Source organism: Solea senegalensis, linkage group LG14, assembly GCF_019176455.1.
Source record: "Solea senegalensis isolate Sse05_10M linkage group LG14, IFAPA_SoseM_1, whole genome shotgun sequence".
Classification (NCBI taxonomy): Eukaryota; Metazoa; Chordata; class Actinopteri; order Pleuronectiformes; family Soleidae; genus Solea; species Solea senegalensis.
The window spans coordinates 6,023,502-6,051,467 of record NC_058034.1 but is presented as its reverse complement, the minus strand read 5'-3'; the positions used below and the strand labels follow the sequence as shown (position 1 = coordinate 6,051,467).

The 27,966-nt window shown below is 40.4% G+C and overlaps 1 long non-coding RNA gene across 1 annotated transcript; it reads left to right on the top strand.

The window, feature by feature from the left end:
* Positions 1-27,680, top strand: LOC122781184. The gene is made up of 4 exons (XR_006361771.1): positions 1-65; positions 453-567; positions 3,269-3,363; positions 27,527-27,680. It is a non-coding gene; the product is annotated as an uncharacterized LOC122781184 (long non-coding RNA).
* Positions 27,681-27,966: the final 286 nt, after the last annotated feature.

Genomic DNA, 27,966 nt, shown 5'->3' with positions numbered 1-27,966 from the left:
GTCAAGTTCTCCGTTAGAAGCGGTTTTGTTGCGGTGAAAACAGCTTGTTTTGCGCAACAACAAAGGTAACACAACATTTCTGGTTGTATTTCTTGAAAGTGAGTTGTTGTTTTGCTCTTATTTTGCGGCGAGATCCGTGAGTTTTGGTTTTAGAGTAATATAAATGGTAACATTGTAATCTGTGAAGTCTCTACTATCGAGCAGGCATGTTTTTTGTTTTTGTTTTTTTCAACATGGCTAGCTGATTCTCCGGTGCCGCTTTTACACGTTTACACTGCTATGGTGTTTCCAGCTCGTGTTGGTTCGATCACTTGGCGTTTTGTCTGTGTTTGGTGAACATAAGAATGTTTTTATGAGCTTTTAGCCGAGTTTCTGAGCTTTCTGTGGGTATGCAGCGTGTCAATATTGATCAATGTGTGTGTTGCAGTGATTTCTTTTTGCCCCCGGTACAGGGAACTGCAGGGTGAGTGCAGCAGAGTGCAGACTGAGGAAAAGTCTTCATCACTTGGGAATATTGGCGGACCAGATTAAGTCATGTGCAACAGATTGCAAACAAGTTTTGGTGTGGTAAGTGTTTTAACCAATGTTAGCTATATGACAGTGACATTCATTGCCATGGAGTTGTTTAATCTTGGAAGAATCTCATGCCCCTCCATTTGAAGTGTGCTCCTGAAAAATTTTGTTACTTAGCCCTTACTTTCACCCTACTCCACTATTTCAACAACAATCAGCACACCCTACATCTATACATGATTGCACAAAATGCAGGGATAGGGCTTTACTTCTCCTTTTGTTCGGGTTTTCCAAACTGACTTCCAAACTGAGACAAACTAGATACATTTTTTGTGAAGATTTTTTTGGGCTGTATTGAGCAATAACTTCATTATTACAGCATAAGTTCAGAATAATGTAAATCAAGTTATCTGAGCGAGGACACATTCACAACAGATAGGGAGTCCCTTGATCCAGTCATACCTCCTACAGCCACTAGAGGGAGTTGACACCTGACTGTAAACTTGTTGTTTGGGGTGACTGATGATACGACTGATGTTGTTCTTCAGCGGATGATATCACACTGCTTTATGTCAGAGGGAAATATTGAACTCTTTCCTCCACCATGTTTGTTTGATAAACAACTGACGCTGGAGAATTTGTAATTGTTTCCAACCTGGGGGTTGGGACCTCCACTGGGGTCTGAGAGATGGATCTGAATGAAAAAAAAAATTGCAATGGGATTCGTGGCGTAGAAAATTAAACGTAATGAAAAACACAACATTCTGTAATATTTTGGACTTTTTTCAAATCAAATGCTGTTAACTGTCGTGTCCTCGGGTTCCAACAATTATACAAGCAATACAATCAAAACACAAGGTAGAAAACTTAAAATGATTATTAATTGACCCGTAGCAGAGCGGCTGTGGTCTTGATGAGGGTTCAAAGTTCGCACAGCATTGAGAGGCGATGTTTCAAAATGTGCCAGTCAGTGATCCAAAAAACAAGTTCAGCACATAACTCTTGTTTATCAAGAACTAACAAGTCTCTGGAGATGCAGGTATAAGCTACAACTTTGCCCTTTACTTTATGTGTATTTAATTAAAAAGAAAGTTGTTTACTGATCATCTCATATAACTCTGGGCAAGAAAATTATTCTCCCAAAACAATTATCCACTGCTCTTTGATCGTTTTTCCATGAATAAATGTTGCATCTTTGTGAATGCCTTTCCAGTCCAGAAAATTTGAGTGAACATATTCAATCTCTTCAAAGTGATTTGCTTGCTTTCATTAGTGTGCACATGTGCAACTGCCGAAAACACCGTTTCAACTTCTAGTCTGGCAAAAGTAAGGATGAATGAAAAAGCTGCTGTGGTTTCTGCCACACAGTGGGAGTCAGAGTGGGCAGGGAAAACAAGTCTACTTCTCCAGCTGTATTTTTTTTTTTTGTACCTGACATATTTCTTAAACCACAAAGTTAGCCTTTGAAGTACAGCAGGAAACTTACAGGAACGTCAGCACTAAAAACTGCTCACAGGATTTCTGAGACCAATGAATTAATTTGCAATAATGAGTCTACCAGTGAGGAAAAATGCCTGATAAATTCTGTTTTAAAAGCAAAGTATCTGTTTTAGAGGTACAGTAACTGACTGGTTGTTGATTGATTGAATGGTTACCTGTTGTGCAGAGAGAGAGAGAGATGAAGAGAGAAAAATAGGCCATATGGGGGAGTTTTACTTTTTGTCAGAAAGCCTTTACATGAACTCATCATTGTGAAATGGCCTAACTCAGTGATCTTTCCTTCAACATTATCAGCTTGTTTTATTGCCTAAAATGTACCAAACTGAGACTGAAAAACTGAAGCCTGGCAAAAAGCTCTGAAGGCAAACTTCCCAATAGCAACCAAAACTGTTAAGTCTTTTATTTCACGAACCAATAAGAAACTTGAGAGTTTGTCCTTAGAGAGAGAGAACAGTCAGCAGTTTGTGTTAAGAGTCGACGGAGAGTCCTTTCTGCAACGACAGGCCTCATCTACAAATCCTAGTTAGTTCAAAAAGCTGGTAGACTTTTAACTTCATTGGCTTTGAAACCACACCTCCCCTCACACTGTGTAATGTCACATTGAGTCACGTCAGACCTTGCTTCCCATGTTTGCATGGGCTCTCTCCATGTAGTGGTTTCCTGGCCCAGTTCAGAGTCATGCTGGCAACCTGTCCAGTGTTTTCTCCAACTCTTGCCCAATGTCATTTGGGATTGACTTTCCCAAAGATCTTGAATGTGAATTGGAGAAACAGCCCATGTTGTACTGTCTGGGGATGGGGGAACACTAAGACATCTTAGGACCTGCAGCCACCATCTCCATTACACAGATTGGAGGTTAAAGGTCATCGAACACAGTGCTGAAACAGTGAGACCGCACAATGAACGCTCCATGGATACTTTTTTTGTTTTAAGGATGCTTTGCATCACAAATTTCTCATAAAATGACCATGATATATAATCAGAGATTCAGTAAACATGAATTTAAAATGTAAACACTGATAACAATGGCACATACACTATATTTATTATGAAAAAATGTTAGGTTTGGTTTGGTGTTTACGTCTGTTATACCAGCCACCACCACCCATCTAATAACACAGCTTATGAACCTTTGACACATGGGTTGTCTGCAGAATTACATGAACACAGCAAGCTGCAGCTATGGAACATGAATGCCAAACATTACTGAACCTAAAAGGCCTCACTTCCTCTCTCAAAAATGTCTCAATCACAGGAGAAGAACATCCAGGGTCTGCAGTGGAGATGCAGATGCATTACAGATGACAAAGAAGAAGTTAAAGACAGCTGCTGGGATGGAACTTTCACCAGGTTAGCTAACTCTTTCTCTTGTTCCCTCTTAGAAATGTTTTTGGTGGATATTTAATGTATATTAATTTTTTATTGTTTCATTTTCCCATACTGCTCTAAAACATATACATTTTTACTTTCAATCTTCGTCTGTTGCTGACACTTGGAAATTAAACAAGTAGGTTCAATCTTGACAAAAGACAACCTTTGGTATAAGTGCAACTCCTTGTTTATGCGTTTTGGAAACTTTGGCAACCCCAAACAATATTTATTTAATATATTAATGATGGTACATAGTAGATTTTTTCTAATTATATTCTTATAAAATGCTATAACATAGACATGGTTATTTACACATTAGAAGTCGAGCTTCAGTACCATTTATCATCTATAGGGGGACCCCCAGAGAGTTGCTGTTTGAGAAAAGCTATATTTCTTTCAAACAATGGACTGTTTTTGCTGTTACCATGGGAACAAGCTTTTCTTTAGTATCCAGACATAGAGCTTCAAATGTTTTACCAATCACAGGTCACACTCCAGCTTCATGAGAGCTGCTGTAATAAGTTACAAACATGTAGCGTGTACTGTTACAGATACAGTATGATGACATGCTTTAAATTACAATGAGACGCAATCGACTGATGCAGTAATTGCTGTATATATACAGAGTATTTTCTCTCATACATAGCACTCCCTCTGTTGATAGTTACATAATGAGCAGCTCCTTCCTTAGGCGAACAGCGGCTGCTGTGTTAATCCTTTTGGGGTTACACTTGGGTTGACTTTCACACCAAGAGAAGCACATTTGTACTGCAGGATGTTTGTGTAATTTATATGTAAAAATCCGACCGACTTAGACGCTATTTAGCTCCTAGTCATGTGAGGCAGTGGCGATCCATTTAGATCTAGAGTAATATGTTGGAAGTTATTTCTCGAAGTTTGGATGTACAAGAGAATTAAATCGTACTGAACCTGGAAATGTATTGTAGTCATAGCAACACACACACACACACACACACACACACACACAGACACAGCCTAGAGCCCGATCACTCCATGAGCTGTTTTGCAGATAACCACATGCGCACATCCCTGACACTATTGTGCACGTGTGTAAACAGACTCCTGCGGCCTGTTTACGTCTTTTTTGTCTCACAGTGCCCATTAAGGTGTGTAAGCACACTCTGCACATGCTGATGCACTGATTAGTTCACAGAAAACACACACACACAAACACACTCACAAACAGTCACACCCATTCACACATGAACATTCAGGCCTAGCAGGATATGGCCTCTCCAGGTCTAAAGCCCGTGCTGTTTTTCTTGGCAATAGATACAGGACACACAAAGCCTGCCGGGGGATACGCAGCAACTCAGTGGTCAAACTGAGCTGGCCTTCCTCCTCTGAAATACACGCAAAACACTTAACAATCCATCTCCATTCTTAAAATGGAATAGTATCGGACACAGCACTAATGTGTGGCTTAATATAAAGAGGAAGGATAGTGTACACAAACTCCTCAAGGCCACCCAAACCGCCCGGATTGTATGCCCTTGTCTGTTGGCAGAGGTTAATCCCAGTTCTATTTGCACAACTCTGTCTGACAGACAACTGCTTGATGGTAGGAAACATATGGACAGTAGGACAATAGACAGTGGCATACAAAACTCTCCCTGCTTTTATGAAGAAAAAAAATCCTGTCTGTTTCCTTTTTTCACTTACACTCCCTATGGTTTGCTATCACACGATCATTTCTCCATGTTTTCGTTTTTTCCCTTCCTTTGTCTCAACATGCATTTTACATATTCCCTTGCCCAGTCACTGGCTATACAATCGTATGCTATCTGTGTATCTCCATATATAAGTGAGGTTGTGTAACATTATGTGTGGATGCCAGATGGCTGAGATCATCAGATTTTCAGCCACATAAGTCATGGTTTTTTTAAGAGCCACATGAATGCTACTGGACTTGCTTGAGGATTTTTCACCTCATACATGAAAGGCTTCTTCAACTCTAACTGACTAGTGGAGATTCATGAGCATTCAGGCATTCATCCATTCTAATTTCCATTTACGTTTCCCCCTGGTCTTCATACGACTCTATAGCTTTCAGGCCCCTAAAACTTGACCCCTGACTTTGGGAAACTATGGGACAGATTTGTTTCCTGATTTACCAGTGTTGAATGTAAGATGGATGACTTCCAAGATCTTTAAAATACCATTTTAATGCCTTGTTGTTTTTTCTGTAATACGTCTGTGTCTAATTTTCATGCAGGCCCACCTGTAGAGTCTGTAGTGCACCCTGATGTATTTTTGTTCCGTATCCTTTTCTTTTCTTCCATCCCTATGGACACACTGTGATCCTGGTGGTGGAAGGATCTGATAAGCCCCCGCTTGAGCTTCACTGGATGAAGAAAATGAAAATGAAAAAGTAAATATTGCTCTTTGTGTGGGTTTCATTGTAAGCTCCAAATGTTGAGGCCTCTGTCATCTTCACTGTGCACAACACAGACTATTTCAGTCAGAGCCTTAATAACAGGACCTTTTCCCTGGTCATCTGTAAACCACTAAATGTGCGTGTATTATGTTTCTGCTCCTGCTGCTGTCAAATGTGTGTATATGCAATTTTTTGCAGCTGAATTTGGTAAATGATGTGCAGGTCTCTGCGTGTACATGCAGCACTGTGTCTATCATGAACAGTGAGGAACAATATAGATGCTAGAAAAGCCTGTGTTTGGTGTCTTTCTCAGATATACAGTTGAGATCCTTATTCTCTTATCTGTAATATAGTACATGTTGTGGCATGTAGTCGTGGTTAAGTAATTCATCACACATTAAATGTAACTGTTTTTGATAATTAGCTATTTCTTTGACTCTATTGGATATTGTTGTATAAGCAAATGCCACAGTTTTCAGTATTTATCTATAAATGTTGTGCGTAGAAGTAGGAGGTGTATTTGCAGGACACTTTTGTGTATCATTATATGGCACATGTGTGTTCATTTTTCTTTGGAATCTGAGTCATTTTGTGGTTTTATTTCGCCCATATAGCCAGACAGGTTGTTTCAGTTGTCGGGTTTTATCCTTCTACTCCTGAAACCAGCACTTGGTTCAATTTATGCAACTCAGGATATTCAAACACTATATTTCAAACAACAACAACAACAACAACAAATAAAACACAGAATGTGTCTTACCAGGAACAATGTCCCAGTGAGCAAACCGCAGACCTCACTTCCCACAACGTTCATAAGGTCTGTTTCTTTGAAAGCGCTTGCATTGGAAATTGTTGACAGTGAGGCCTGTGTTTGTGGTGTGTGATTATCCAGAGTAACGAGCACATTGTTCTGGTGAAACACATTGCTTTTGAGTTTCTCCATCTGGTTTGTCCACCACTTTGATCCAACGTAATACTGTACATCTGAATCAGTATTGGACAGATTTCCACAAAATGTATGAAGACATTGATGATTGTCAGTGGTTAAATTCTAATAACTTTGGTGTAACTCTTGAGTTTCCAACAGCAAGTTTTGACAGTCAGTGTTTTATTTCCTTTTTCACTTGTCCTGTCAAATACTTCAACATCGATAAGATAAATTGGCACAAACTTTGGCAAACACATTTACAGTTTACAGGAGACAAATCCTGACTGACTTTGGAAATATCCTGTTTATTCTTCCTCAGTACCAAACGTTTGATGGAAGTCTAGTGTGTGATATGAATGAGGTAAGAGTTCTCATATATAAACTAACATGTTCAGTTCTTGGCTGGCTACTGGGACAGATATGCAATTAGTAGTGACCTCTTTGTGGGCAGACCCTCTGGAAAACTGTGCATTGACTTAGTTTTAGCTGCTGCGTGGTCAGTTATTCCCTCCAAACTGTATGGCCGTTAAAATGCATCTTGTAGTCTCTGCAATCTGTATTTTTTCCTTAAAAATGTGTCTTCTTGTATTCCAACTTGCTTATATTTGCTTTTGAATTGGTCATTTACTTCAGACCCAACACTCTAAAGTGCTGTGTTTCTCAATCCTGGTCCCCAGGACCCACTGTCCTCCAGCAACACACCTGATTCAAATAGTCAGCTCATCAACAAGCTCTGCAAAAGCCTGGTAACTACTCATTTATTTGAATCAGGTGTGTTGGAGCAGGGAAACAACTAAAACATGCACCACACGGACAAGGATCGAGAAACACTGCTGCAGTGAACACCAAATCTTGGATGAGCATGAAAGGATTTGTTGAAGGTAGTGTATGCAGGAGTTTCCAAAAAACAAAAACAAAGCAGTGACGCAGAGGAAGCCTCTTTTCTTTTGGACGGGGAAGTTGTAGTTGTTAACCTGCGTATTTTGAAGATAATTTGGCATTTCCGCAACAAACGTAATGTAATAGTATAGGTTGCATACTGAGAACTACTGATAATAACTATAGGTTCTGACAAACTAACCGTGGAGGGCTGTAGTGCTGTTTTCTGCTTATGAAATGCTGCTCCAGGCATAGTTCCATGGTGTGCACATAACCAATGTGCGATTCCCGCATACTTGACCTTCACTGATTGTGCCCTAATCTATATTATTCACCACATAGTTAACTATTCCTACTCTTTGGTACTGTCTGCATATGGTTAATAGTTCTACCCTATAGCCTATAGCAACCACTAACTATTATCAGGCATTGTGCAGACTCAGAGCCTGACTGGTGTCCTTGTTTTCATTAATATCTGGCAGCATCACTGCACGTTACACAGCATTCTATGTGAAAAGTCCTTCATGTAAGCGCACCGAATAGATGTTTGTAAATATGACACGTCATCTTTGTTTTCATTAAACCAGCACAAGGAGGACATGTGTAGGTCTTTCTGTTCCAAACGTGCACACTCTCCTGTCAAACACTCGGTGTGTTTTAAAACAGTGATGTGATCAAAAGAAATGCAGCAGGACACAAGAGCGGCTTCCACAATTCTTGCTCTGCTTCCTCCTGTGCATTTGTCCGTGGAGATCCAGCAGATCAGAAGCCTCACACAGCTCACTGATTGAGCTCTGAAGCACACTGGCTTCACTGGTAACAGGTTACTTGGCATCCGGACTGAACACAGGCCCTCATCTTCAGCTGAGGGAAGCCTTTGAAGTCCTCTCTCTGGTTTGCAAATTGATGAAAACTTTAATGGCAGCAATGAAGCTAGTGAAGAGCATAACAAATGCATGATTCGTCTTCAAGGGCTCCAAAGTAATTGTTTCAGAATGCTTTGTCCTTGAGCCAGTAAACTCAGGTTTAAGAGCTATAAAAGAGGCTAGGTCTTTGGGAAACAAACAAGTATGCAGCAAATCTATATCATAAATGATTTCTTGAGCAAAATACACTGCCCCATACTACATAGTAGTGTTGTGCACTTTATACATGTGTGCATTTTTTTGCATCTCTGTACCTCTTAATTTGTTTTGTGTGCTGCAATTGAGTCAGTACGAGGCTGCAGGGTGTAAGTAAGCTCTTTTAATGAATAACAGACCTGTGTAGCTCGTGGCCATAGAGAAAATGTTTATTTTGATGGATAAGCCAAGAGCGGCCAGCTGGTTTGAGTTGAAGACAATACTGGAGATTCAGCCTGCATATGGTTTTGATTTGGAGACTCCGTCCTCCTCAGATTCTCAATCCCCTTTCTCCATCGTCCTCCTCTCTCTTTCTCTCCACAGGCCACTATTGCCTGTATCTTTATTTCCTGTGAACCTTGCTATCCCTCTTACCCCTCACCTCACAGTAACTCACTAGATTTTTTTTCCTGTCACCCTCCTTCACTCTCCCACAAGCCTGCGGGGATTGGAGCTGATAAAGTAATAAATAACCCAGTAGAAGTGCATCATGTTTTATAATTAAAGATTAATAGAACAAAAACATTGGGTAACCACTGCATGGTTGAAACCCTCCCCTGCTCTATTGTACGCTCACTGGGAGAGCTGAGGTGCTTTTTGGCCTTTGCTGCAGTAGATCCGTCCTGGATTTATCAGTAAAGGAGCTAATGAAATGCAGAAAAGTGAACTAATGAGACACATCCATGTAGGAGAATAGAATAGCTTATATCAGTGCAAGCTGCTGTGTTTGAATGTGTGCAAACAAGAGTGCATCTGTCAGCCACATGAGAACTGTGGATGTGGACTTGCATGCAACGCAGTGGTGAGGAGGAGGATTTACGTGTTTATGCTTTGCCCTGTGCTATCCGTCGACCTCCTCAGAATTACTGCCACAGTGCTGGTGACTGTTGGGTGTCCAGTCAGCTCAAAGCTCTCATGTTTCATTATGGATGCGGTGGAGCCCCTCTCACTCTGCGGTCTGTCTGTGGTCAGTGGCCAGGTCACACAGGATCTACTAAAGTGTCCCGCCCCTCCTCAGTTTCCTGTTTCAAACCTACACACATACTTATGGACCAACACAAGTCTGCGTGTGGGAATGCGTGTATGCACACTGAAAATGGGAGGTGAAGAAAATTGGTTCTGTGGCAGAAGTGGAATTATAAACGGTCCATGTCATTATGACATAATGGCTGTATATGGGCATTCCCTTGGCAGCTTTCTGACCAAAGAGCTCCAAGATTTCCGCCCTTTTTATTTTGTTTTCATGTTTTTAGAGTCCATGCACTGTGGACCAGTCCGCCAATTAATCAGATGTTCAATCCACTATTTTGGTTCATACATCTTAAATGCTGAACGTTTGTGCAGACATTAATGCCATTACATTCATACATATTGTCATGGTTGTCATGGAGATATATGCTCTGCCAACAATTTTGATAATTGTTGCCTGACACAACATAGAGAGTTGTGCAAAATTCTTAGTTTATACTTTGGCAAAAGGTTTCGGTCGTCTTTATGGTAGCCACACATTATGGTCTGGCTGGCTCTTTTAGTTAGTAAGAGGAGATCATTTCAAACTTACTTGTTGAGAGGACAAACAGGGCACAGAAATAGGCGGTTGTCAGTCAATTCATTAAGTTAAAGAGATAGAAGGAAGGAAGGAACTAAACATTTTGGTCCGATGACTTTTCATGGCAAACATGAAATTGTCAATTGCTGAGTGACACTTGTCGAATGACAATGAGTATGAATCAGGCCTGAGTACAGTTTCTCACAGAGCCACTGAATGTTTAAGATGCTTTTGTAGACTCATATTAAACCAACAATGTTACGTCTGGATTCATTTGTCATCTTCTCTTGTAAGTATGATTCAGTTGGGCGGATCTGAGGCCAGTCATTGTGCTTGGAGGTGGACCAAAACAACACTACCAGCATACTTTAAAGTCTAACCTACAAGTGGAATGAATATTCTCACACGGTTTGTATTATCACCTCAATTTGCTTCACTTTGTTTTTTTCTTGAAGTCCAGGGGAAAGTTTACTGACTGACTGGCAACTAAGCAAATAAACTACAGATTAGAAAACAACCCCAGTCTCAAACAACCACATCCTCATTTACTAAGTCCCTCAAATATGCTGTGATCTTGGGTCTCCAGTAAGGCTTTGAAAATGGAAACAGAAAACAGAAAAATGTGATAAAGGATCAGACAAAATTTCACCTGCGTATCAGGTATCTGCAACACACATCAAGTGACCACTCAGGTACACCTGAGTGTTGTACAAGGTGCCGCCGCCGAATGATTTCCAGCAACAGTACTGCAGTTTATATTGTGTCCTCCTACTTCCAGGTCAAAGATCGGGGAGGAAATTTTGGTGCATGTGCAGAACACAAGTCCAAGAACAGTCCGACTAATAGGGTATACATGCAGGAGTAATCGGACTATGAGTCACATTATCCAGGTGTGTTAGTAACGTGTTTACATGACATTAAGATAACCAAAATTGGACTTTTAACATGCATGTAAATACACTGAGTGAGGTGCTAAGTGTTTGTTTTCATCTGCAACAGTTGTGTCTCGCCATCAACGAGTTACCTATAAATGGAGAGCCACAATAAGCTTCCAGATCTCACCTCATTCTGACTTACCAGCAGGAGTCATTACTGCAGTAACAACAATGCTTTTGCTCTGGCAGGTCAATCACAGTGCATCTGCCTTTAACCTCAGCAGGACCCATAATTGTGCAAGAGTGCAGTTTTGACATAAGTTTGTGTTGTTTTAACAGTTACATGATAAGCAGAACAAAACTCTGGTAAGTCTGTATTGTAATCTGCTTCACCCATATGTAAGTGTGTGTGTGTGTGTTGCTGAAAGTTCTGCTCAACTGGATTGTTACCTTAGGGATTAGAGAATTAGGTTTCATTGGAGCCACATTTGTGCCCTGAAATGAGTCAGTCTTTTGAATTAAATTAGGTTTTGGTTGAGACTCATGAGATAGTGAAGTCAGACAAACAGCCGCTTGGTCCCCACAGCACACACAAACACACATACACAAAATAACATGGTGTAAAATAAAAAATCAAGTTAAGTATGTCACGTTGCTCAGGCTGTGTTGAGTTAAGTGAGTATTCATTACTGAATCGAGAATCGAAAACGAGAGTGAGTGAGTTTAGAGAGGTAAGAGAGAGGGGAGTGAGCCTCTGGTCATGGGGGAGGTCTGTTTCGTGAGAACTTAATATTTGACACACACACACATACAAAAAAAACCCACCGTAAACCTCTCGCAGCATTTATTTAGGATCTTGGCAGTGTCTGAAACATTTTGCTCAGCTAACCTGAAAACTTTGTCCTACCAAGGATAATACTCACTCATCAACGCATGCACGCAACGTGCACTTATACAGTATATGACTGGGTCAATTAATAATCAGTCAGATGGAGGTTTGATTCATTCTCTGCAAACAAACCACCATTTGATTCTGATTGAATCCAGGTTGCATGTGGATCTCATTTCTTCTACGAATATCTTCCAATAATGTTTTCCATCCTGTGGTTCTTATTACAGGACTGACAAAGATATCAAAGCACAATGTAATAACGCTGAGCAGCTATAAAATATTATACATATGTTGAGAACCATGCAGTAAAATACTGTGGATGACCCCTTTAAACAGCATTTATGTTTTCTTGCCTCTGCGCTGGCTGCAACTCCTGCCAGACATATTTGCTTTTCAGTGTACGTATGAAAATGTGAACGTAAAACTCAAGTGTCTCAGACTCGAGGATAAACTAATTTGAATTTGATGGCCAAATTTGAGGTCACTGTGACTTCACAATCCTGATTTCCTCGAGAAGCCTTGTGAAATCTTAAGAACCTCTTGAGAATCCTTTCAACTTTGGCACAAATGTACAAATTAACTGTGCAAATCTGAGCGGCCGCAGCTCTAATCTCAAGGTCACAGTGGCCTCTCAAATCTAGACGGCGTATAAATCTTGGACGTGGTCTTCCAGTTGCATAACAAGCTCTCATTTTGAAGCCTTGGTACCAGGCACCCAATTAGATGATATCAGCAGTCACACTTATAACCACTCATATGTGCCATGTTGTCTATTTCCCTCTAAATGGGAACATAACTTACAAAATTGACGACATGTTCTATTGAAGAAGACCTGAAACTAGTGATTGAGACCAGAGACTTGTCGGGACAATGTGATACGAATTAGTGGGCTAATTTTCCCATAGACCACCATTGAAATTATTTTTGCAACCAGCACAGTCGCCCCCTGGTGGCTAACTGCTACTTTTGCCCAAATTCCTTATATACGGTCTTTGTTCACAAAACGTGTTGTAAGTCAGTTGAACATTAAATGTTGTTTTAAAGTCTACATACACATGTTATATGTTATGTTATATATATTTAAAGGGTCGAGAGTTTGAGCATTTTCATATAGGGACCAACTTTCTATGTAGGGATATATTGAAGTAATAAGAATAAATTGACCTCTGTGTGTGCCGTGATCTGATAATATAATCAATCATATTAAACATGCAGCTTCAGTTTCTGCTCTATTGCTTCACAGTGGGGTTTGTATTTTTTATTTTAAAAGCATTGCATTATCCTCTGCTCACTGCCAAACACCAGGCATCCAAAGGAGCAGTGATTTCAATATGAAACACAATATACCATCATTATTGCGTAATAAAACGGTTTTATTATTATTTATTTAGTGGTTCCCAATTGGTTTTGATTGCAAGTTACAGTTGACTTTGTGACATTTATAATAATGTTGTATGTTTAATGACAAAAAGTGGCCAGACATCCCGTCAGACTGATTCTCCGTGACACTTGTGTTCTTTCATGTTGATTATAATGGACAGTTCAGATAACACTGTGACCTCCACCTCATCACTAATGTCAATACTGTGCTTTTAGATTTTCTCTGCGCCTCGGTCTCTGCTGTGTGGATGAGGAAAGTTGAGCTGAGCAGTAACAGGATAGAACATTCCTGATCACACTGCTAGTTCTCTAACAGGCCTAAGCATCTCTCTGGGGCCACAGTCAGGGATTTGTGGTGTTCTCGCTCTACTGTATGTATGATTTTCTTCTTGACTACCGTGACTTCTGCATGAGCACACAGTGTTGCACATTCCTAACATGGCTTCAGCCTCTTTTTCCTGAGACACCAGCTGAATCATTACCAGCCATTTCACTAGCCTGTATAAATCAGTGGAAGTTTACTGCACAGGGGCAAGTGTGTTCAGGTGCCAGTGGTCACTCGCACCATCACTGCATTGAGCGATGGCTTTTTTGTTATGTTGGCATTTGCTCCGTTTCTCACCCATTTAAAAGCCAAATCAAAACTTTGATTTTATAGATATATTTTAGGTTTATTTGAGGTGCTATTTGGAGACCAGGAAAGTAATAACATAGTGAGCATAGATAGACTCAGGACTCTAATCACAACAATCTGTTCCATTACTTTTATGGCTATTTGTTGTGGTAGGTAGAGTAGTCATTAAGAAATTAGGCCTTTTTATCTTGTTTATGAATTTCCCACAAAATAGACGAATCTAATTAAATGAGTCAAGTACAGACTTCAAGTCCACATAGGGAATAAAAAAATAGGGTCATATTTCACTCTTGAGCAAGAAACTTGAGCAGTGTGAAACTCCTCATCTGTCATTTTGGCAAATGTTCAAGGTTAAATCAAATTTAGTGCCTTTGCTTGGGTCCTGGTGAAGGGGCTCTGCTGGGGGGAACATTTAATGTTCGGAAAACTACATCATCGCTTCAAAACTGGATGAGTGACAGACCCTTGTTTTGTTTTGTTATTGTCCAATAGAGGAAACCACACTCGTCACCGAATCAACTGGTGATTTAGCGGTCAATTTCAGATCAAACTGTGTTTCACCATTGTTTTTTGGATCCGCAAGTCTTAAGGATTTGATTGGCCAGAGATGAAAAAACATTGCAGCAAATCTGTGCAGATTTGAACAAGAAGTCCAGACAGAGCGGAATGAACCTCAAGTTTTTTAACAAAGCTTAAACTCATAGTGATAATCTATAGGCTACTTTGTAGTCTGAGCTTTTTGGTTAGTTGATAGTTGATATTTGTTGTATGCAGGAATTACGAATTATAGGCAGCACTATAGTATATACAGTATGTATATGTGTATCGATATATAGATACACATATATGTACTATATGTATCTATATGTATATATGTGTATATATATGTATGTAGTATAAATAACAGCATTCTGGTACTTTTGGTGTGTCGTCATTAAGTTCAGATAGGGTGCAGTACCAACAAAAAAAAAAAAGTGCACAACTAGGGCTTATAGGCTACATTTCACAAACACATAAACTAGTAGATCAACAAAACCACTATAACCTCCACACTCACCACTCTGAAACAATCAAAAAAATCCTACCTTCATACGTTTGAATTCTTTGGTTTGGGTTAAAGCGATCATTGATCTTCAGTAAAGGGGGCGTCACCAGGGGGAGGCGCCCCCTTTCACCCCCTCGTGATACCAGGCCTGCTTGTGTGTAACCTCTGTCGCCCCCCTGAGGAATTCCGGGAACAAAACACTGACATCTCTAGATGTGTGCCACCACTTACCTGGTTGTAATTAGTTTTCATGTCAAACTGCTGAATATACAGGTTTGTTTTTTAAGCAGTAGAATCTAAAACTTTTTAGTGGGCGGTCCTTCAACTATACTTCAACCATTTGCAGCCATCTCACTTTACTAGCGGCCCCAAACCCCCCCCCCAAGTTATGCCGTACAGCTTGATTTCTTTTTCTATTTTACAGTACTTTCCCTTTTTGTTTTTATACCAGTTTGTGTGAGGTTAAAGTTTTCTTCTTCATGCTAGCTTTGTCAACAGTTACTGTAGCTCCGGGCTGCATGACTGTTTTCTGATCAAAGCCTGCTCCACTGCGATCACACTGGAAACAGTCCCATTCTTAGTCTCCCATGAAACACACGAGCCTGCTGGGGACAATAATCACACTCATGCGTAAACGTCTGAGGAAATCAATGAAGGCCCTGACAAAAGGGAAGAAACGTAATGCATTCTGTAATTCTTCCACCTTACTTGCTCTGCTCTGTGCTGCCGGGTTGTGATGTAATGCTGTCAAAAAGTGTACAGCATGGCTTTGTTTTAAAAAACAGTGCGGTAATCTCGCATGCTTGAATTAAAAAGAACACAATTAAGGAGAAAACATTACGTTTGAAGTTCATGAATTTACAACACACAAAAAATAATGTGACGACTAACAAAAAAAAAGTAGTACCATGCTCCCACCCACACACTATGACACAGTTTATTTCAGGGTAAGCAGAGGCAGACATTTGTCTCCTACCTCAGATGTTGTCATCAGCACCACCCTGCATCCTGCAGATTACTCTGCATCTGCAAGGCTGAAAGCACATGGGTATGGAACTATCAATGTATGTGTGCAAATGAACCGAAAATCTATTCAAATGTCAATTTTATTTCTAAAAGGAGCCGTCTTGAACAGCAATAATGAGTAATCATGGTAATATAATGAGACCGTTTCATCTTTCTCTTAACTTCATGGCCCACAGACGAATATTTGTTTGTTTTTCTGCACCTTTACACGCTCACATCCTCTCTTTCTCTGTTGAAAATAGGTCACCCTGCTGTGGGGGAAACTCCTTGAGCCAGCAAGCTTTTGTCAAACACGTTCATATTTTCTTTACTGACCTATTTTGGCTCTGCAGCTTATTGTGACCTTTTTTTTAATTATTATTTTGGATTCCCCAGAAAAATATATCTGTACACCTCTATTACAAGTTAGGTGAATAACTTTATGATTAGTCGAGAATAATCCTCTTCTCCTTCCACAGTGTCAGTGTTAACGATAAAAAAAAAAACACATTTCAGCCTAATGTTGAGATTAAAGTCTAGCAACCAAATTAACCAGATGTCAAATTGAGCCTATTTATTAACTAACTACTGCCACAATAATCCCACACTTTGGGTTCAATTAAACAGTTGGATCTGCTGCTACTATGTGGGAAAAGGGAAGTGAGGCAATGATCCATGTCTGTGTAAAGCAGTGTGAGAGTGTGTGTGTCTATGACCTTGTGTGTTAGACACACGCACACACAGAGCTGTGACTAAAGTGGGTGACAAACACTCATTTTCCGCCCTGATAGCCTGAGCAGTGGGAACTTCCTGTGGGCAGAACACTCACAGAGCAGCTCAAACCCAGAGCTGTACCACACAACTCTAACATTAAACAGTCTGCCATCTTTAAGTTTGACTCATGACTTACATCAGGTTACAAACACTTGACAATAATGTAGTGCAGTAGTGACAACAACAACCATGTGAGGAAAAGAAACAGAATACCTATACTGAATTGAATTGGACTGTAGAGTTGCATCCGTAGACTGCATACATACTGGTTGAAACTAACCAGGAATTAAATGTATATTAGATAGCCACTAGAGGGCGACGCCACTGGTTGCAAAAATAACTCAGTTTGAATGGAATGGATAAAATGGAATGGATAAAACTCTAGTAGTTCGAAATGACTGTAATTTTAAATATATAATACATATTATATATATAATACATTATATATATAATACATTAATGTGGAATATCTGGGAAATCACCTTCGTCTTCAATATTCGTATGTCTTGACTTGTAACTTGCTTGATTTAAAGCAGGGACTCAACATGACTTGCTTGATTCTTGCAAGAATGACTTCGGTCTTGGGGTGGACACCATATTTTGAGCAATACATTTATAATCCATAATAACCTAAAGTAAAATGAAAGAACGGTCTGAAAGAGAGTTGCGTCCTGTCTGTGTAAAGATTTGAAATTCAAAATGCAGGGCTCAAACCTTTTTGACTTCCAGTTCCTCCAAAAGCAATGAGTTGCTGGGACTGACTGGAGACTTGAGTTGGATTTGTCCCAAAAGACTGAAAACATCTCCGTCAACTGCAGCATGGAAAAACAACTCTTACTCTTAGTGAGGGACGCTGGTTGAGATGAGAGAATTACGCAACCTCAGAAAGAAATAAGGCGAAAGCAGCCAAAGTTACCAAATCAAGTATAATTCCCACAGCACTCAACTGTTTAAACTGCTCTGAACAGCACTGCATCAGCATGTTATATCATTGTACCATTACATAATGAGCCATCAGAGTGTTTGGTGCCAGTGGTAAGTGGTGATGGCATTGTGGGTGTAAACAGGCAGAGTAAGGAAGTCTGATCTGATCATGTGTCCTTTACACTCATGCAAAGACACGTACAGATTGTCAAAGTTCGATTGGGGTAAAATCCGCGTAAATCAAAGTCAACATGTGATGCTAAGCAGCTTCTACGTCGTCCCATGTACGGACTCACTGCTGGCTTCTTGATATTCCCCATAGTCTCTTACGTGCTGATGTTCCAATTATATGTTTATGTGACATCATACAATAATACACACAAATCATAACTGTTGTGACTCCATAGAAACAGTATAGAGGCATAGTAAGGTATGGGAAATCTCTGTGTTGCAGTTGCCTTCACAATTCATGTGTTTCAAGTTTCAAGTGTGTGTGTGTGTGTGTGTGTGTGTGTGTACACACTGACGTAGCCAGGACCAGTAGACCTCACGGAGACCAAAATCTGGTTACATTTAGGGCTAAGATTTGAATTGTGGTTAGGCTGAGGTTAGGGTTAGGTGTTAACTGGTTATGGTTGGACAGGGTTTGTTTAGGCTGTCCAAATGAATGTCATGAGGACATAAAATACAAGACTTGGGCTGACTTGGCTTGTCTTTGTCCAAAAATGACAAAATCCACATGACAGCACCTCTAAAGCTTAGTAATTAACGTGTTACGTCCTGTTGGTTTAATCCTCACACAAAACTCAAGTGTAAAAATATCACGTTGTGAAAGTTATGTGCTGTGCTCCTCATTAATTCTTGTTAGTCTCGTTGTCACTGTGAGATTGCCAGACAACTGGAGACTTCAGTAGCTTAATATTCACAACCAAGGAATATTTCTCTCGCCTGTTTTTACGGCAGAATGTGTATTCTTGGCTGGTGACTACATTTAAATATAAAGTAGGTTGAAGCAGAAGCTTACAGACATGAGGTGGCATTCAAGTTTTCTTTCATTGTATTGTATTGTTTTGTTCGCTTGGTTAAGCAGTGACAAATAAATGAATAGATCATAATGTGTTTTTAGATTTAGATTATAGAGTTTTGATCATGCATTTGCAGGGACAGTGATGCCTGACACAATGTGAATACATTCAAAGACAGATCTTTTTTTTTTGTCTTCCACTGCAGAATGATGACGTGTAAAAAAAAGACTGTCCAATCTCCAGAAGTGACACATGCTTTGGAATAAGTCTGGCTTTATGAGGCTTATGACATAATGACAGCATTAGTATAGGTTTTGTCTCATTTATTATTTATTTAGGACAAATCTTTTCTCCCTAAAGTAAGGAGCTGTTGCTCTTGAATCACTTTTGCAGGTTCTGTTCTCCAGTTCACCTCTCAGTCCTCCAAACCTCGGAGCCTCATACTTGCATCACTATGACTGTGCTGGGAGCCACGTTCCACAGGCCACAGACAGTCATGTGTCAGACTGGGCTCTGGTTTTACATTTAGCACCACTGGGACCAAAGATTTGTGTGTATGTGTGTGAGCACGTGTGGATAGAATGTGCCAAACTTGTCTTAAATTACAATGAATGTACAAACGTGGTTTGCCACATTGCACAGGTTTGCACTGCAATCCTGCAACAGGACTCTGCATTGACTTTATCCTCCACATGAGGGTCGCACGGGGGCGCAGCTCAGCTGACATAGTGCGAAAGGTGGCGTACACCCTGGGACCTGTCCACTAGTCCATCACAGGGACACATATAGAGACAAACAACCATTCACTCTCACAGTCACACTTACGATTAAGAGTGTCCCTAAATCTTCATGCTTTTGGTCTGTGGGAAGCACATACTAACTCCCCTTATCTTAACCATAACCAATTGATGCCTAACCCTAACCGAACCACAATTCACATCTTACCTTTAACTTTAATGTGAGCCTCAGACATTAGACTAGGATTAGGTCTCCATGAGGACTACTGGTTTCCATTACTTCAGAAGACATTGTTTTGACTTACATTAATTTCCTGGAGACTTATTCTAATCTTAATTATTACTGGTCTAATCCTAACCCTGACCCTAATTTAACCTAACCCTAACCTCATTCTAACTTTGAAACATGTCTTCACCTTAAAATGTAGTAATTTATGTTACAGGGAGGTTTTTTGTCACCATATGGAAGACAGGTCCTCATAATATGACTGTGTAAACAGATGTAAGTCCCCACAACATAAGGAATACCAGGTGTACACACACACTCACTCACACACACACACACACACACACACACACGTGTATAGAGAAGTGCGCATTGGGGATTAAATCTGGAGAAGTTTACAGGGACATGTCAAATCCATCATTTGTGTTTTTCAAAGTGTGTTTAGGTTTGTAGTATATGCTGTGCTCTCTCCTCAAGCACGCACACACATACACACACACACACTGAGTTTTAAACCAGAAGTTATTTATTGAGGAGAAAGGGTTGCTGGTATTTTCCACTCCATCGCTCTACTGATCAAGCTGTCTGCTGGATGAAACCGATGACCTATTTAAAAATAACTCATGGCAAACAGTTGACTCGGTGACACTGCAGTCCTTGAATCCATTCGTGCTCCACAGTCTAAACACTGTAGCTGCAAATTCTTTGGATACCCTTAATTATTTTGGCAAGTGTTACTGCCACGCTCACTTTAAGGGCAATGCGGTTGAGATCCTGAATTAGCAGTTTGATAATCGCACCACCAAGTTCTCTCAATGAGGAGACCACCTGCTACTGGTTAAACTTCGTGAGTCCATTTCATGCCAAACACGACCAGAACACACTATTATTTTTATATCTTTACTACGATTGGAAGGGCTCATGTTTGACTCAGTAATATTTTGGATCACATTTTACAATCTCTGAAAAGGCACATATAAGAATATAAACAACAAAATCACTGTTATTTTTCTCTCTGTTTTGTAGCTTGAACATACTGTATATAACTTATAGGCAATTATATTCTGGCACAACAGACCCTCCTCATTATGTGCTGGAATTTAAGGTGTGGTTATGGAAAAGTCTATGAATTTATTTCTTGGGAAAACACAGTTATTACAGTTATTACAAGTACATATCTGGCAGGACATTTTCAGTTCTTTGCTAAGCTGAGTTTAAACACACACACACACACAATAAAGATTATAATTTCTGTTCTGTTAATAAAATTCATCTGGACAAAACTCAAGGAACTAAAACAAACATCACATCTATTTTCTAACTTTATTCTCTATCTTCATTTCCTGGAAGATTTGAAGCTTTAAGACATGACAGCAATTATCTTAGACTTTACTCCATAAAAACCACAAACTGTCATTTTTAGCCCTCTGTGAAACCAGTGATAAACAAACCGTTTATAATTGTTTCTCAATGATCAAGGTTAAATGAACTGAAGTCTTAATGCTTTATCAGGCAAACATTCAGCTTCCTATTTACTCTACACACGGCAGTAGCATGGGTCGTCTTATTACGACCTTGTAAGAAAGTTAATGAGCGTATTTCCCAACATGTCAGAGCAGGAGTTATGTGGGTGACAGAGGAGAGGTTCTAAGCGCACATGAAAACAATATAAACTGTAAAGTGTAATCACAAATTATCACCCAACAAATGTTAGTTTTATCACAATGATGCAGTCTTCAGAAACAGTAACAAACTAAGAGTGTGTGAGCATGAACCCGAGGCATTTATACAACAGTTTTCACCAATTATGCTCGCAGTTATGCCTGGTTCACACTGGATGTTCATCGCTGCTGCATTTCATAGTATTTTTAATCCGCCGACTGTTACTCTTCCCCTTCCCCTCCTGCTGTGTTTTCTCCTGCTGATCCTGGCCGTGGCTTCTGCTGCTGGAGATCTCTTGGCTGCACACCTGCAACACATCATCTTCATCATCACCTACTGCTGATAGAGCCTGGCCTTTTCTCCACACGTTGCCAGAATGTTCCCGCTTCCTTAGTGATAACGCGCAGCTGACATTAACGTTTGTTCCGAGAAGAAATTCAACTGTTCATCTCCCGATCTTCTCCTGTGTTCTTCTCCGCTAGAACCACCCCAGTCCTCTAGACCAGCGTGTTGGAGCAGGGCAACATCTAAAACATGCAGGGAAGTGGGTCACCAGGGCCAGGATTGAGAAACCCTGCTCTAGACCTCTAGTTTTCACCACCTCCACATGTGATATGCATGGTTCCCAGCAAAAACAGGATGAAAAAATATCTGTTGCTAATGATATTGAACCAGGAACCAGGAATATGACAGAAAACTGACACCTCTCACTGTAGTTTTTGTGTCTAGGCTGAATCTGAATACATGAAAGCAGCATTCGCAGATCGCTGGTGTGTGAGTCAGAACAGTTTGCCGTGCATCATCATTTAAAACATATAGTGGACCTTTAAGCTACTTCTGTCTTGGTGTAGGTCATAAATAAGCTTTTTACATGGTCTTAGGAATGGTTGTTTGTCTCTATGTGTTGGCCTTGTGATGGACTGGCAACCTGGGTCTACCCCACTTTTTGCCCTATGTCAGCTGGGATTATTTATTAAGACTGAAGTTATAGTGTGATATTGTATATTGTCATTGGATTATTGCCCAGTCCTGTAGTCACTTATGCGTCAATGTCACTTGATCAGCCTCATAAAATCTTACACCTTGCTGTTAAAATATACTCACTCACATGCACACACACACCCACTCCTGGGATTTGAAGGTCTAAATACTTTTATATCAGTCTTCATATCTAAAAATGTAGCTTACGCCAGCAGGCTGTTTGCTTAGCTTATCATGAAGACTAGGAACAGGGAGAAACATTGTTTTTGTCCAGTACTAACAGAATCCTCTTCTGCACTACACGGTATTTACCAAACTGTATCATGCTTTAACTTATCAGTTCTTAATCTAAGTGAAACAAGAACCTGTGCTGCTTGTGTGCCTGGTCATTTCAGCTCTGTTCTCACTATGGCTTTCCCAGCATGTCCACTTATTCCTCAGATATTATGATATGTTTCAATCGAGGCAGTAATTGCGTTCATATAGCACTCTCCAACCCTACAATAGTCCCATCTGAAAATCTCTGTTTGCTGCTTCACAGATTTAGCCAATACTTTTTTTCCCCTCGCGATGCCAACTTTTTACAAGATTTCACAGAAAAACAACAAACCCCTGCTTTGCTGTTTCCTGCTATTTCCCAATTTCTCTTTGTGGGGTCTGCACTTGAAATCACATTTAACGCTCTCATTTACACTCTGAGCATTTGTGCCATAGCGGGTAAACACTGAGGATATTTTTCCTACAAAGTCTGTGTGTGTTAAATCAACACAGGGCATCTTCTGTTATGTTCAGCAGCTTATTTTCAATTCCTCTTCTGTTCTCCAACTTGGGAGCAAATGTGTTTGGTGTCAGTACATGGAGAGTAAACAACACTCTTGGCTTGATTTTACAATTTCTGGATGTCTGAGGTCGGAGGTTGGGTCATCATCTAAACCAATGTATACTGGAGCTGTGTTAATTTGCCAAATTCATTGCCTTAATGACTACTCCACATAACGCCCTTAATCACCCTTAATATATCTATAACACACCATAAATACACATGACCTCTCTGATTATCCACGAGTCACACGGGACAATTTATCAAAGAATACCTGCTCTGTTTTGACAGCAGTGTATATAACGTCCACCGCTGGAGAGGACAGAGGGGTATGTAAAATCATATCTCATGACCAACCTGGTCACAGAGCCACAGAGAAGCACTTATATCCCTGCTTAGACATTCTGTAGGAAATGTGATTTAGAGTGAATGGTTAATATGTCTCATGGGACACACCAAAATGTGCAATGCAGTGAGTCAAACATGCTTAAAAGTGGAAAAAAATCTCATGAAGCAGTGAAGTGTCAGGGGAAGTCCGACTTCTCCTCCTTGTCCCCTCCTTTCATTATTTCTCTTTGCTCCCAGCATCCACTGGTGGAATATTTTCAAAGGAATTAGACCTACGTTTTTCGTGCACTAAGTAGTCCTCTTCGTGTTTAGCTTGCGTGTGTGTTACACCGTACAGTTCCCACCCATGGGTCGCAGGGAGCACTTTGTTATCCAAGTTGCTGTAATGTGCCATTTCCTAACAAGCTACAGAGGAGTGAAGTCATTACATGTGGTTGGTGGTCACTGTATAAAGTCAGGCCCTGAGAGGAACTCTCAGCACCTCTGTGTTCAACACACACACACACACACACACACAGAGGGAGGGAGGGAGATATCATTTGCTCTTAGAAACTTTTGAAGAAATGCCTGTTTGAGCCCTGTGGAGAAAAAAGTCCCACATCTTTAAGACCTTTGAAGATAACAGTCATAGGTTTGGTTGTGGTGGTGTTTGTGTGTGTGTGTGAGTGAGAGAGAGAGACAGAGAGAGAGAGAGTGAGAGATGTGAGAACAGTTGGAGGATAAACAGACCAGGGGAGATACAGCGACCTTAATCTCACACCCTCATTCTAAACTTTCTCTATGAGGAATATGCTGGACATGGTCTGGAACTGGATGTACACGTTACATGTTATTATATACATGCATGGACGCACACATGCTTGCACACACAAAAGAACAATTCTTATGTTCACGATAGGAAAACAGGCGTTGCATGGTGACATTCAATAACTCAACATGTGTTGAACGTCCAGTTCACTCAAGAAATGGAACAATGGAAACAGAACATATAAAATCATATTAGCTATGCTCCTCTCCTGTCCTCTCCTCTCCTCTCCTCTCCTCTCCTCTCCTCTCCTCTCCTCTCCTCATTCATGTCACAATGATCCCGTTTGTATCTCCGGCCCTGGCCCCATGCTCCCCACCACAACAATCCTCACATTATTGAGCCATTAACCACTGACCTCTGGCTTTATGGGAAGCCTGGACCTCTGATGGGCCAGAGGAGCGCTCAGAGGATGGGAGTGTGGAGAGATAACACAGTGTTTGCTTTGTGAGGTGAAACAAAAGCTGTGTTCAATTGAAAATCAGTTCAGTCTTTCCTCCCTAAGTGGATCTGGAAATGCACCAAAGCATTGCTATCCTGCACTAAGAAACAGCGATGTCACCTCTCCTGGGTATGATGTCAGGTTGGCCAGTTTTCTGCATGATCTTATTTTTCTTCCCAGGTATGAGAAGAGTCCATTACTTTGTCTTTAGTGTTGACAGGCAAACAAAGTGTCTATTTGTCTTTGAGGGAAATAAAACTCCCTGTCAATGCTTCATATTACATCAATGCAGCTGCAGGAGTGGGAATACACATGGCAATGATGAATGTATTACACCATTTGTTTCATGTGCTACACTCTCGCTAGGCCACAATAGTAGAATTCACCTTTTTATTTATTTAGTGAAGCTTGTAATAACCAGTGTTCAAATGTTAAATTACAGAATCAGTGCATGAGTCACACACAGCTGGTATACTGTATTTACTTTCCCATTCTATTATAGCATTAGCAGAAAAACAAAGCCATTACAAGTATGCAGATGAAACTGTATTTTCCAGTCTTTATCAGTGAAGTGAGAGAATATTGACCAAACCCAAAATGTATCCTGTTTTTTTTGTCCGAGCTCCAAACCCGCCACAGTTACAGTAAGCTTAAGTCAACTCATGTGGCTGTAAGGCTTTACTTATGGTTATGGAAGATGACCAAGACTATTGTTACATCCAGGAGGAAGCAAATAATAGCACCATGCACAGATACTGTATACACAAGCCACGCACCTTATAAGTTATCACCAGCACTTATTATACACAGTATGTGTATAATAACATTTCAGATTCACCATTAAAAACATTCATCGTCGACCGCTTCAATCGCTTGTGTGTTACGTTCAATGTGCTATTGCAAATAGTAAACCTCTTCTAAACAGAAAAACTAAATCGATCACGTGTCATTTTCTACTTATTATCACTTACTTTTACTAATAATACAGTACATCTATTTGTTAAATGTTTACGTCAAACTCAACCCGAGCCTGACGTTCATTTCTGGAGTTTTGTCCAAACCTGGCTCGGGTTGGGATCCATACTCTATGGGAAGATGAATTGGGGTCTTCATCAATAGCACATGTCAGTTTTGTAAAATATGTTGCCCTAAAGACAACAATGTGGCCAGTATTTTCCCAAAGGTGATGGTGAGGTCTGTGAATTTCTTGGTTGCAAAACATCAACATGGCTCTAGCTGGTGAAATCGCACATAATTGTCATCACTCACATAGTTTCAGTGGTCAATGATCTTCTCCTCCTTAATGTGCATATTTGTGACACAACAGTTTCTGTCGAGGGTATTTACGATGTGTCTCCTGATGCTATTTAAATGATTTCTCTCAGTTCTCCATTGCAGGGTTTCTCAGTCCTAGTCCTTGGAATCCACTGCCTCGCATGCTTTAGATGTTTTCCGTCCCAACACACCTGATTCAACCCTGAGTCGTTTGATGACAAGCTGACCATTTGAATCGGGTGTTTTGGAGCAGGGCAACATCTAACACATGCAGGGCAGTGGGTCCCAAGGATCAGGATTGAGAACTGTAACTTCTTCATAAGTGAGAGTTTCCATCTAGAACTCCATCATTCTCATGGTTGGTGTGTCGTCTTGTTTCTTCTTTGGATGTTTTATTTGCATTCATGGTCAAAGGTCTGCCACACAGGGACTGAACACAATGCAGCTAATTGTGCTAATTCTGTTATAATGTGTCAAATATATTGATTTTTCGAAATAATTAACACATAAGAATAATGTATCTAATTTCTACCATTCTTAACCTATGTGGAGGGGTTGTACTCTACTGAAGAGTCTCTCAATCCCGGTCCTGGAGACCCACTGTCCTGCATGTTTCCCTGCTCCAACACACCTGATTCAAATAAATGGCTCGTTATCAGGCGTCTGCAAGGCTTCCTGATGAGCTAACCATTTGAATCAGGTGCGTTGGAGCAGGGAAACATGCAGGATAGTGGGTCTGCTTTCTAGTTGTTTTATTTACTTTAATTTCAGACCAAACCAGAAGTTCTATAAAATGTAATTAAAAAAAACAAAACAATTAACACATTCATTTTGACAGCACTAACATTTATATGTGAACTCTATGACCCCTCTCCATCTTCAGAGACTTATAATTGGAACCCAGAGCAGGAAAAGGGTCCAAACAGTGAGTCACAAATGGATCTCTGCAGCACAAACAAGGAGCTGAGCTCATCTCTCCGTGTCTCTCTCACAAACTCATTTTTCACTGCCAATAAATTCATAATTCACTTACATTATTCGGTTAGAAACGAGTGCTGTGGTTTTCTACACAATTCCATTTTCTTTAAAGTGACAAAAGGTTTCATGTCCGTGGACAGGCATCTGCTTTAGCTCTGTGTTTCTGCAGTGAGGTCACTTGACCCCGACTTGAATGCTTGAGAAGCAGATTGAGGATGAAGCTTTCCAGAACTGATGGGACTTTTGACTACATTCCTGCATAAACATGTGCTGGCACTGTAATGACTTGTTTTGTTAAACTGTATTTTTCTTCCTGGACCCCAACCATGAATTGATCATAGGGGGTGTGTTTGTGTTTGTGTATGTGTGCGGTTTTGCCAGGTCATCTTGTCATTGAGCAGCACTCCCCTCTCCTCCTTTGTCATTGTTTATTTTGCAGGCGAAAACGCAAGTGAAGAGCAGAAACGGTTGCTGTTTCCAGACCAGGGGTTGTCCCAGACAGGGCCATTGCTTCAAGGTGGCCGGTGCCCCCGAGAAAGCCTGCTTATTTAGGTCGATGAGAATGACAGTTTGGTGAAAACCCCTTAAAAGTGTTTGACTGAGACCCAAAATTGTCATATGGTCGTAATTTCTACATAGTTTCAAAATGAGACAGTGGTGGGTGTGTTGTGCTGACTAAATCAGTTATGTTAATACTGTAAATTTTAGCAACCGATAAATGGTTCCAACCTGTCCTCCAACTGAAACGTAACTATGGGTCGTTTTGGCCGCTGGTTTTGAAAACATAGACATAGGTCGTAATTCCTGCATACGACCTATATGTACGTTTCATTGGAGGACAGTCTCAATGGTTCGCGGTGCACAAAACCTGGGTCCAAC